Here is a 13,091-nt window from a genome sequence, read left to right as displayed (position 1 = left end):
ATGGCCCTGAAGCAGGATTGTTGCCTATAGTTAGGTTTTCTGTGCCCGTCATTGCATGGTTTATGGGAGGGCCAACCAAGTCTAAAAATTAGGCCCATAATAGACAACAGCAGTCAAAGAAGGAAGAAATGCATTATTACATCAGGCCTGAGGGGAAGTGAGGGTGCACATGGTGTGATTAATCCGAAATTTACAAGTTAGAATGGGTCCAGAACAGCACTGTCTAATGAAAGTGAAGAGGAAGTCACACATGGAATTGAACAGTTTCTAATAGTCATGTTTAAAAGGTGAAAAGAACCAGATACAATTAGTTTTAACATATTTGAATCAATGTATCCAAAATATGAACCTTTCAGTGTGCAATCAATATTTTAAAAATTGGAGGGAGATTTTTATCTTATTTTGTATATTTAAATTTTTGAAGTCTCATATATATTTTATACTTACAACACATCTCAGTTCAACTGGTCATATATTACGGAGATAATCCACCATATTGAGCAGTGCAGATCTAGAGAAAGTTGGAGTCTTGCAGTGGGAAAAGAGGCAGTGTAAGTGGTTCAGGACTTTGCTTACAAAGGTCCATATAGTCAAAGCTAGGTTTTTTCAGTGGTCATGTACGGATGTGAGAGCTGGACAATAAAAGAGGCTGAGGGCCGCAGAATTGATGCCTTCAAACTGTGATGTTGGAGAAGACTCTTGAGAGTCCCTTGGACAGGAAGGAGATCAAACCAGTCAATCCTAAAGAAAATCAACCCTGCATATTCACTGAAAGGACTGATGCCGAAGCAGAAGCTCCAATACTTTGGCCACCTGATGTGAAGAGACGACTAATTAGAAAAGACCCTGATGCTGGGAAAGATTGAAGGCAGGAGGAGAAAGGGATGACAGAGGATGAGATGGTTGGATTTATCACCAACTCAATGGACATGAGTTTGAGCAAACTCCAGGAGATGGTGAAGGACAGGAAAGTCTGGCATGCTGCAGTCCATGAGGTTGCAAAGAGCCGGACACCACTGAGTGACTGAAAAACAACAAAGGTGAAGGTGTTGAAGGTCTATTTTAATGCATGCACTACCAAACTATGAGGCTTGAGTTGGGTTCATGACTTTGAAAGGGCTATAAATTTCAGGAATAGACAATATGAGGCAGTGTTGCAGGTAGGCACAGATTGAGTGGCTCAAAATACCAAATTGTATCAACCTGTAGATTGAGAGGTCAGAAGTCTGAAATGAGTTTCACTGGGTAAAATCCAGGAAGGTGTCATCAGGGTCGTGTACCTTCTAGAGGGAGAGTTTCCTTTTCAGCATCTAAAGGCTGTCTCATGCCTTAGCTCATGACTGCTCCTCCCAGCTCCAGAGCCAGCAGTGGTGGGCCGAGTCCTTGTGCAGCCTCCTGTCTGCGTCCTGCCTTCCTCTTACTTTTAAGCATTCTTATGATCACACTGGGCCCATCTGGATAATCCAGGATAATCTCATTACTTTAAGGTTAGTGATTATTTAACTTATATGTAGAGTACATCATGCAAAATGATGAAGCACAAGCTGGAATCAAGATTGCCCAGATAAATATCAATAACATCAGATATGCAGATGACACCACCCTTATGGCAGAAAGCAAAGAAGAACTAAAGAGGCTCTTGATGAAAGTGAAAGAGGAGTGTGAAAAAGCTGCTTAAAACTCAACATTCACAAAACTAAGATCATGGCATCTGGTCCCATCACTTCAACTCAAATAGACGGGGAAACAATGGAAATAGTGACAGAGTTTAAGTGCTCCAAAATCACTTCAGATGGTGATTGCAGCCACGAAATTAAAAGATGCTTGCTCCTTGGAATGAAAGCTATGATCAACCTAGATAGCATATTAAGAAGCAGAGACATTACTTTGCCAAGAAAGTTCCGTATAGTCAAAGCTATGGTTTTTCCAGTAGTCACGAATGTGAGGGTTGTACCATAAAGAAAGCTGAGTGCTGTAGAAATGATGCTTTCAAATTGTGGTGCTGGAGAAGAGTCTTGAGAGTCCCTTGGAAAGTGAGAGACTCAATTCCTAGGCAGATTGATAAGAAGTTCAGGGTATCCGAGGAGGAGAAAGGGGTCTGGGGCTCTCAAAGTGGAGATACGGGTCTGGAATTCTCAAGGAGGAGAAAAGGACAGACTTTTTTTTCCCCTCTACATTCCTTCAGTCAGTTCAGTCACTCAGTCATGTCCGACTCTGCGACCCCATGAACCTCCCTGTCCATCACCAACTCCTGGAGTTTACTCAAACTCATGTCCATCGAGTTGGTGATGCCATCCAGCCATCTCATCCTCTGTCGTCCCCTTCTCCTCCTGCCCCCAATCCCTCCCAGCATCAGGGTCTTTTCCAATGAGTCAACTCTTCGCATGAGGTGGCCAAAGTATTGATGTTTCAGCTTGAGCATCAGTCCTTCCAATGAACACCCAGGAGTCTTAGTCAATTACACAACTCAGTTTAAACTCTGTACTAGGGTTTATACAACAACAATGTATCCAGATGGAGGACAGTTTCCCCTTCCTGAAAACCTTCTTACTAATTCTGATATCTTCGAATGTACATTATGGGAGTCGGTCTGGAGGATCTTTCTATTGTTAAATTCTAATCTTGTTATCCTAAAATGTAATTTGTGGGAGTAGGTCTGGTAAAATTTTCACAAATGAGACATTCTTTTGATTCATTGTAGTAACTAATTAAAAGGTATATAACTCCATTGTTAACACTAGCAAGGAGGTACTCTTTCTGCCCCCTTCTGATGTTTATGTCAGAAGCTTTCTCTATCCCTTTTATACTTTAATAAAACTCTATTGCACAAAAGCTCTGAGCGATCAAGCCTTGTCTCTGGCCGTGGACTGAATTCTTCTCTTCCGGAGGCCAAGAATCCCGGCGTCTTCTCGTGGGTCAGCAACAACCTTTCAAAAACATGGTGATCAAACCAGTCATTCCTAAAGGAAATCAACCCTCAATATTCATTGGAAGGGCTGATGCTGAAGCTGAGGCTCCGATACTTTGGCCATTTTATGTGAAGAGCTGACTCACTGGAAAAAGACCCTGATGCTAGGGAAGATTGAAGGCAAGAGGAGAAAGGAGCAGCAGAGGATGAGATGATTAGATTTTATCTTTGATTCAATGGACATGAGTTTGAGCAAGCTTCGGGAGATCGTGAAGGACAGGGAGGCCTGCCATACTGTAGTCCATGGGGTCCCAAAGAGTCAGACATGACTGAGAGACTGAACAACAGCACTTCAAGAAGCACCATCTCCCCTTTGTAGTAAAATTGTTCTTGTTTTCTCTTCTACTGTAGTGTCTTTTCCCAGGGAACTTTTCTTCAATTAGATTTATGAGTCACCTGGGAAGATAGTGCATAACCTCAGGGAATTCCCAGTAGGAGGGAGTCAGCAAGGCTTAAGTGAAAAGTGAAGTCATTCAGTCGTGTCCGACTCTTTGTGACCCCGTGAACTGCAGCATACCAGGCCTCCCTGTCCATCACCAACTGCCGGAGTCCACCCAAACCCATGTCCATTGAGTCGGTGATGCCATCCAACCATCTCATCCTCTTTCAACCCCTTCTCCTCCGGCCTTCAATCTTTCCCAGCATCAGGGTCTTTTCTAACGAGTCAGCTCTTTGCATCAGGTGGCCAATGTATTGGAGTTTCAGCTTCAAAATCAGTCCTACCAGTGAACACCCAAGACTGATCTCCTTTAGGATGGACTGGTTTGATCTCCTTGCAAGGAGATCCAAGGGACTTTCAAGAGTCTTCTCCAACACCACAGTTCAAAAGCGTCAGTTCTTTGGTGCTCAGTTTTCTTTATAGTGCAACTCTCACATCCATACATGACCACTGGAAAAACCATAGCCTTGACTAGAAGGACCTTTGTTGGCAAAGTAATGCCTCTGCTTTTTAATATGCTGTCTAGGTTGGTCGTAACTTTTCTTCCAAGGAGTAAGTGTCTTTTAATTTCATGGCTGCAATCACCATCTGCAGTGATTTTGGAGCCCAGAAAAAGAAAGTCTCTCACTGTTTCAACTGTTTCCTCATCTATTTGCCATGAAGTTGTCAGGCGAGTGTATGCTCTTCGGTTCTGTCTCATCACAACAAAGATTTGGAGCTATGGACATTAAAGCCCTCTGCATGTCACAGTTCTTGGGTCTTGGACAAACTGTGTTAAAGCTCTTAGAGAAATCAGTGTTACAGCTCTATTTTATTTAGAAGGTAGCAGGAGGATCCATCCTTGAAGCGTGAGGGCATGCCAACCCAAAGGCGTGAATAGAAGAGAGTGGAGGAGCGCGCCAGCGGGCGGGAGAGAGAGAGAGAAAGAGCTCACGCACGCGGGGTGGGGGGCGGGGGGAGAGTGCTTTGGCTCCTCCTTTTATGTTTTTTTCCTCCACCTGGGCCTGCCCTGTGCAAATTGGGCTAGCCAGGAGTGCTGTTTGTTCTGCCTGAGGTCTTCACTCCGGTCCTTGGACCTTCCTTTGACCTTCGTTTGTTCTATTTTCATGGGCTTTTCCCTTCCTTGTCTTTTAGCCATCACCATTTTGGACTCCTGTTTTCTATTCTAACTATCTAACAAAGTGATGGGACCGGATGCCATGATCTTAGTTTTCTGAATGTTAAGCTTTAAGCCAACATTTTCACTCTCCTCTTTCACTTTCATCAAGAGGCTCTTTAGTTCTTCTTCAGTTTCTGCCATAAGGGTGGTGTCATCTGCATATCTGAGATTATTGATATTTCTCCTGGCAATCTTGATTCCAGCTTGTGTTTCCTCCAACCCAGCATTTCTCGTGAAGTACTCTGCATATAAGTTAAATAATCAGGGTGACAATATACAGACTTGACATACTCCTTTTCCTATTTGGAACCAATCTGTTGTTCCATGTCCAGTTCTAACTGTTGCTTCCTGACCTGCATACAGGTTTCTGAAGAGGCAGGTCAGGTGGTCTGGCATTCCCATCTCTTTCAGAATTTTCCACAGTTTATTGTGATCCACACATTCAAAGGCTTTGGCATAGTCAATAAAGCAGAAATAGATGTTTTTCTGGAACTCTCTTGCTTTTTTGATGATCCAATGGATGTTGGCAATTTGATCTCTGCTTCCTCTGCCTTTTCTAAAATGAGCTTGAAGTTCACGGTTCATGTATTGCTGAAGCCTGGCTTGGAGAATGTTGAGCATTACTTTACTAGCGTGTGAGATGAGTGCAATTGTGCAGTAGTTTGAGCATTCTTTGGGATTGCCTTTCTTTGGGATTGGAATGAAAACTGAACCTTTCCAGTCCTGTGGCCACTGCTGAGTTTTTCAAATTTGCTGGCATATTGAGTGCAGCACTTTAACAGCATCATCTTTCAGGATTTGAAATAGCTCAACTGGAATTCCATCACCTCCACTAGCTTTGTTTGTAGCGATGCTTCCTAAGGCCCACTTGACTTCACATTCCAGGATGTCTGGCTCTAGGTGAGTGATCATACCATCATGATTATCTGGGTCGTGAAGAACTTTTTTGTATAGTTCTGTGTATTCTTGCCACCTCTTCTTAATATCTTCTGCTTCTCTTAGGTCTCTACCATTTCTGTCCTTTATTGAGCCCATCTTTGCATAAAATGTTCCCTTTGTATCTCTAATTTTCTTGAAGAGATCTCTAGTCTTTCCCATTCTATTGTTTTCCTCTATTTCTTTGTACTGATCACTGAGGAAGGCTTTCTTATCTCTTCTTGCTATTCTTTGTAACTCTGCATTCAAATGGGTATATCTTTCCTTTTCTCCTTTGCTTTTTGCTTCCCTTCTTTTCATGCTATTTGCAAGGCCTCCTCAGACAGCCATTTTGCTTGTTTGCATTTCTTTTTCTTGGGGATGGTCTTGATTCCTGTCTCGTGTACAATGTCATGGACCTCCATCCATAGTTTCTCAGGCACTCTGTCTGTCAGATCTAGTCCCTTAAATCTATTTCTCACTTCCACTGTATAGTCATAAAGGATTTGATTTCAAGTGAAAATGAAATGCATAGTGAGGAACATTATACATAGTGATAAAGAATCTAAATTCTAGCTCCTGAATCCAAGACAAGAGAACAAAGGAGCTGATCAAATGTGTTGGTCACTCAGTTGTGTCTGATTGTGACCCCATGGACTGTAGCCAACCAGGCTCCCCTGTCCATGGAATTCTCCAGGCAAGAATACTGGAGTGGGTAGCCATTCCCTTCTCCAAGGGATCCTCCCTACCCAGGGATGGAATCCAGGTCTCCTGTATTGCATATAGATTCTTTACCATCTGATTCACCAGGGAAGTCCAGATGATCAAAGAGTTGGGTAAAACAACTAGAGGTTGAAGCAAGTGGAGGTCATGGTATTACAATCACAAATATAGTCCATGCAGATTTGAGAACTCAGAAAGGAGAGCAGGGGACTTTCCTGGTTGTCTGGTGTTTAAGACTCCATGCTTCCACTGTGGAGGATCGACCCCTGGTCCCACATGCTATGGGCATGGCCAAAAGAAAGAAAAGAAGGAAAGGAGAGTGTAACTCTGAAAAAGTGACAAGGCTGATGTTTTGGCCAAGTAGTGGAAGCTGAGTGAGTAACAGTGGTAAGGGTATGTGGGGAGGAGATACTGACAGGGATTTCCATGGTTGACCAATTTCTTTAGCTCAAACAGAGCCAACACCTTAGAGTCCTGGCCAAACTGACCCCCATCCCCCCCCCCCCCCTGCTTTTTTTTTTGTAAACTAGCTGATATCAGCAGAGAATTTGCAATTATTCTTCTCAATGGCCTGAGAAAGTGTTTTTTCTCTTCAGTACTTTTTTTAGTGTTTCTGCCAGGTTGCCTTCTCCCTGAAAGATGGCAAAAAAAAAAAAAAAAAAAAAGTGTTCTCTGATACACAATCAGAGATTGTGAGATCTGAGACTCAAATGAAAACTGTCTCTGTTTTTAGAGTACAGGTCTCTCCAGTACTTACCAAGGTGGAATGTGGCAACACTTTTTCTCAAACTCAGTACACTTAAGGCTTTTCCACTAATGAGAACTCTAGTGCTGGATGAAATGAAAGCTCTGAAGGAAGCACTTCCACACTGGGTGCGTGCTTGCTTGCACACACACACACACACACACACACGGGATTTCTCTTCTAGTACATTCTCCAAGGACAGCATGCCCAATGAAGTTCTTCCCAAGCTCACCTCATGTATGCATGCAGCCTGCATTGTGTCAGTATTGTCCGACTCTTTGTGACCCCGTGGACTGTAGCCAGTCAGGCTGCTTCATCCATGGAATTCTCCAGGCAAGAATACTGGAGTGGGTTGCCATGCCCTCCTCCAGGGAATCTTTCTGAGCCAAGAATGGAACCCACATCTCCTTCATCTTCAACTTTGGCAGGAAGGTTCTTTACCACTAGCACCACCTGGGGTGCCCAAAGTCACTGCATATTCACAACCTATTCCTCTGAGAACGTTTCTTCTGGACAAGAACATCTTAGGGGAAATTACTGACACAATTTTCTTGTTGAGAAGCCTTCTCTAATTGTTCACTATCTTCCTGTTGCTGATTTTTTTTCAGTTTGGATGCTGTGCAGCATTTACTGAACTTTCTCATACTATTTCAGTATGCTACAAAATACTCTGCAACTAGGCCTGAGGAAAAAATTAAAGAATAATATGTCTCAAATATTGGTTATTAGGAAAATCCAGCATTTCTCTTCTGAAGAATTCAGAACAAAGTAAGAAAACAAAAATGATGTCTGGTTAACTTTTAATTATCTTGTTCACTTTCAACTGCTAAACTTCAGCTCTCATTAACCATTTCTTTTTAAGAGAAGCACAATAAAGCACACATAATGCTTTGAAGGACATAGTAAGCAGATCTAGAAGTTCTCTAACTGCAAGTTTTCTAAAAGCTTGGCTGAAATGAGACTTTAATAGAAGATACTATCAACTCATTCTCTAAAGCAGATCTATCACAGCATCTATCAGATGACACCTTTTAGACTTCTGAGGGCTTCCCAGGTGTCACTAGTGATAAAAAATCCACTTGCCAATGCAGGAGACATAAGAGACTTTAGGTTAGATCCCTGGGTCAGGACGATCCCCTAGACAGGGTATGGCAACCCACTCCAGTATTCTTGCCTGGACAGAGGAGCCTGAACTGAACTGAGCTGATTAGCAACTTTAATTTTATCTGCAACTTTAATTCTTCTTTGCCATGTAACCTAAAATAATCACACATTCTTAGGATTAGGACATAGATATCTTCCAAGAATCATTGGCTAGGTCTGGAAATTATACCTAAATCCCTCAAATTTATGTAAGCACTTACCCTCATGACCATGCATTTCTTGCATTCAATAATACATTATATTACAATGCATATGTGTGGTTTTTCTCTCATACTGATCAAAACATGATGTCTTTCCAACACCTCCAGCTCTATTACCAGCAAGGTGGCCTACAGTTCAGTTAAGTTCTGTTACTAATTACCTGGAGCTAGAGTCAGAGGGAATTGAAGGTGGTTCAGTGGTAAAGAATCTACTTGCCAACGCAGGAAATGTGGATTCAATACCTGGGTTGGGAAGATCCCTTGGTTAAGGAAATGGAAATCCACTCCAATATTCTTACTTGGAAATCCTGTGGACAGAGGAGCCTGGCAGGCTACAGTTCATGGGGCTGCAAAGTGTTGGACACAACTAAGTGTGCTCACATGTAAAAGAGTAGACTGCCAGATATTTCTCTGGTGAAATGGGTTTATTTGGGATCAGCAGAGAAATGCAGTTTGGAGTCTGTAACCCATGAGCAGATAGGGAAAGAGAATGCTTTTATAGAGGGAACAGAAAGTTGGGAGAGCCAAAGTAAATAGAGTCAATGGCTTTTCATTGGCTGAGTCCTTGCCAGCAAAGAAGAGGGAATATTTCCTCTTCCTGTGGGACTCTTGTTATCCTTGAGGGGGCTTGAGAGCTTCCCCTTCTGGTCTCCTGACTCTGTTTAATTGAAGAATCTGTTTGTTAATTTTTCACACTTAATTAAAGTTGTGAACCCAAATAAAGATGGGAGGCAATAATCAAGCAGAGAACATGTATTTGGGAACAAAGAATTGCAATTCAGAACACATAGATTCAGGTAGCAACCCAAACAGTGTCCTGCTGAGGAAAAAAAGCCAGAGGATTTTAAAGGCCGAAAAGGAAAATTTGCCTTACAAGAGTTGGAGGCAAAAGTTAGTCTTGTTTAAACATGATTGCTTGCCAAGATTATCACTATAGGGAGGTAAAATTTCATTTGTGTGACAAGTTGCAGGTGTTCTTGCAGAGTCCTTGGAATATTTGTGGTTTGGCTCAGTTCAAAAGTTTATAGTTCCTCCTACCTTCTGAGAATGTGCATAACGTTCACCACCTTAATGACCTCTTGACTGCATTTTAAAATCCCTTGACATAAGTGGCTCTATCTTATTTCACATTTCACAAAGTGAAAGCCTTTATTTTCAACCTTCAACTATTATTTATGACTGGTCAAGGGAAAAAAAATCTAACATTTCATTCAATAAGTTATTCCAACAAATATTTTACTGACTGCTTGAAACATGCTTTGTAATGTTCTGGATGCTGGGTGAACAAGAGTGAACTTAGCAAATTTCATGACCTCAAGTTGCTTGCTTACATTCTTATGCTGAGTGGCAGACAATGAACAGCTAAGTAAGTAAATATATAACATGGCATCAGCTAATTATACATATTATGAAGAAAAATAAAGCAGGGTAGGGAGAAAAACCTACAGAGAGGAGGAGTGGCAGGAAGGAGATGGCACTTCAAGTAATGTGATGTTAATAATGCTGATATCTGGGGTGTTAAAGAAACAGCAGACCTCAAATGAAGTCCTTTGTTCTCATGGCAGCAAACCAAGACTTAATTGCAGCTTCAACCTTTACCAGGAATGCTACCTTTAAATACAACCTGAAATTTCCTGATCAGTACTGGTGAGTATGAACAAAGAATAGCAAAGAATGTTGCTCACCACCAATTCTACAAGGATTTAGGTGTAACCCTGTTAAGACACTGACCAACAGTGCAGTGTCTTAATTTCCTCTCAAAGGAAATCCTGAGATTGAAAGGATTTCCTTTGAGAGGAAATTAAGACAATAACAGAATGAGGTCCTCTGTGCTTTGGACAAGCAGCCTCCTTAGATAGATGTATATTCTAGAAAGAATTTTAGTGAGCCCAGATTCTTGCATTTTCCAGTATGATGAAATAAAATCTGTATTTTAAGGCAGGGCAAGAAAATTCGAACATAAAATTCTCTCTGTGTGTGTTTGTGTCTGTTCCCTTCCTCTCTAAAGTGCACTGAGCACCTGCCTTACACGTTAACCAGGCCTCTTCCAAGATGAGAGTGCCTGCTCAACAGCAAAGATCATTTTTCCCCTCTCTGATGCTAGCGATGTAAGCACTTAAAAGAATAACATTATTTCCCAACTTTGTTGGAGGGAGTTGGAGTGACTTACTGCTTGCTCTGTATGCACTTACCTGGACTGTATATATTATGTAAATATCTGAATGTCATTTTGGTGCACAAAAATGTATATGACCATGCCTTTGACTTCTAATGGGTGGAACAGTTCCTCAGAACTTCTGAGCATCTGTCTTCCAGGCTATGATCCTCAGTTTGGCTTGAATAAAATTTCTTCTTTTCTTCTTAACCTGATGGTAAATTGAATTTTCATTGACATATACATAGTAAAAATATTAGAATTGCTAATTTTGGATAGCTGGTCTTTGTGCCTAGATTTTGTCTGTTACCAAGATGCCTGACTGACTACACATATTCCCTAGTCAAAAATCATGTGTGTGTGCGCACAAAGTCGTGTCCCACTCTTTTGCAACCCTATGGACTGTAGCCCGTCAGACTCCTCTGTCCATGGGATTTCCCAGGCAAGAATACTGGAGTGAGTTGCCATTTCCACTTCCAGGGTGTTCCTAACCCAGGAATCTAACTCATGTCTCCTTCATTGGCAGGCAGATTCTTTACCACTTGAGGTATCTGGGAAGCCCAGTCAAAAATCATGTATACATGTATATACTGTCTCCTCTCCTACCTTTTGGAAGCAATTTCTTCAGAGCCACTGAGATACTGTCTCCCTAGCTTTTGGTTATCATCATCAGTAAGATCTTGAATAAAACTGAAACTCACAATTCTCATGTTGTGCATTTTTCTGTAAGTTGACATGAAGTAATCTGCATAAAAAGACTACTGACCTTCCCTCCCTGCAAAAGAGGGGAGGGAACTGAACTGAAGCAGTTTTTTCTTTTGCCAGTAATTTCCTTATCCTCCCTTTTTTCTGTCTGTAGAAACTTTCCATTTTGTACAACTCCTTGGAGTACCTTTCTGTTTTCTAGATGGGATGCTGCATGATTCATGAACCATTGAATAAAATCAATTAAATTTCATATTTACTGCATTTGGTTTTCTAACAGGGGGTTGAGCATTCCAGGCAGTGAGAAACAGTGCCAAATGTCCTGAAGTGAGAATTTGATTAGTGGTTTTGTGGAACAACAATGAGACCCAAGTGTGACTATTGCCAAGTGAGTGAGGAGAAAAGAGGAAGGAAGTTGAGCAAGGGTGGTCCAGTGGATAAGACTTTGTGCTTCCAATGTAGGGGGTCCAGGTTTGATCCCTAGTCAGAGAATTGATCTCACATGCTACAACTAGGACCTGGTGCAGCCAAATAAGTAATTTTTTTTTTTTTAAACCCAATGCACAAATTAAGGGAAAAAAAAGGAAAAGAAAAGAATTTGAGCCAGAGAAATATGGCAGGGGACCAGATCCTTCAGGCTCTTGTAGGGTTCAGGCTCTGGATTCTACTCTGAGTGAAATCAGAGCCCTTGGAGAGTTCTGAGCAGATAGGCACTGTGATCTGACATTCTTTAAAAGGCTCTTCCTGGCTAAATTAAGAAGTATAGGTTGCAAAACTGAGGCAGGGAGAGACCAGTGAAGCGACTACTGCAACAGTCCTAGTGTAAAAAGGAAATGTAATATGGACCAGAATAGTTGTAGTGGTGGTGGTGAGAAGTGGTCGGATGTTGGATATATATTTAAAGGTTAAATGGATGGGTTTCCTGATGGGCTGGAAAAAAGAAAGATGTCAAATGGTGATTCCAAAGTTTTTTTTTTTTTTTTATAAGAACCAAAGTGACATTGATTGAGATGAGACAACTGGCATAGGCTGGGTCTGGGGAGGGGCAGGAAGCAGGAACTTGGCTGTGGGCATGTTAGGTACTTTTGTCTAATTGATGATAATAAACCAAATACATGCACCATTATGGTGAAACCAAAGAAACATCACAACCCTGTGAGGAGGCATTAATTGTCCCCACTTTTTAGATGAGGAAATTGGGATTCAAGGATGTGAAGAGCCTTGTCCAAGTTGACACAGCTGGAACAAGTTAGACTCGGTGTTGGAACTGTAACCCAACAGGAACCTGTGGGGCCTTCCCAGGACAGGCCTTCCCCCCACAGCCTCTGCTTTAGCTCTTCTCTGAAGTACCTAGAAAACTTTATTTGATGCACATTTCTTGAATTGCTTTACAGATGTGACTTCCACACCCCAACAAATGGAAGATGTTAACTACGTGATGACCATGAGCGCACAGGCCCAGGCCTCCTAGTGCCTAGGGACTGATGATGTTAGCCCCTGTGACACCATCCTGTTACCGCACCTCCAGCCAGTCAGAGAACTGTGTTTGAGCTGACCGCATACCCTACAACCTCCCTCCCTCACCTGGATTTTAAATATGCTTTACCAAAACGCTTAGGGGAGCTTGCGGCTCTTTAGTGGGTGAGCCACGCATCTCCTTGCATGGCCCTGAAATAAACCTTTCTCTTCTCTAAACTCCAAAGTTCAGGTTTTTTTGGACTCACTGTACATTGGGCACATGAACTTGTACTAATAAGACAAGGGTTTCCAGTGTGGTCTTCTAGGTTCTCTTAAGCATCACGGTTGCCTCAGCTCCTCACATTTGTAGCACAATAAAGCTAAACAACCAGACAACAGGTACCCTGCTAATGTCCTCCTGTGGCTCATGACCTGAATTAGACAGTAATTTTTTTACCCT

This window comes from Dama dama, chromosome 20, assembly GCF_033118175.1.
Source record: "Dama dama isolate Ldn47 chromosome 20, ASM3311817v1, whole genome shotgun sequence".
NCBI classification, from domain to species: Eukaryota; Metazoa; Chordata; class Mammalia; order Artiodactyla; family Cervidae; genus Dama; species Dama dama.
This window is presented reverse-complemented; position numbering follows the sequence as displayed.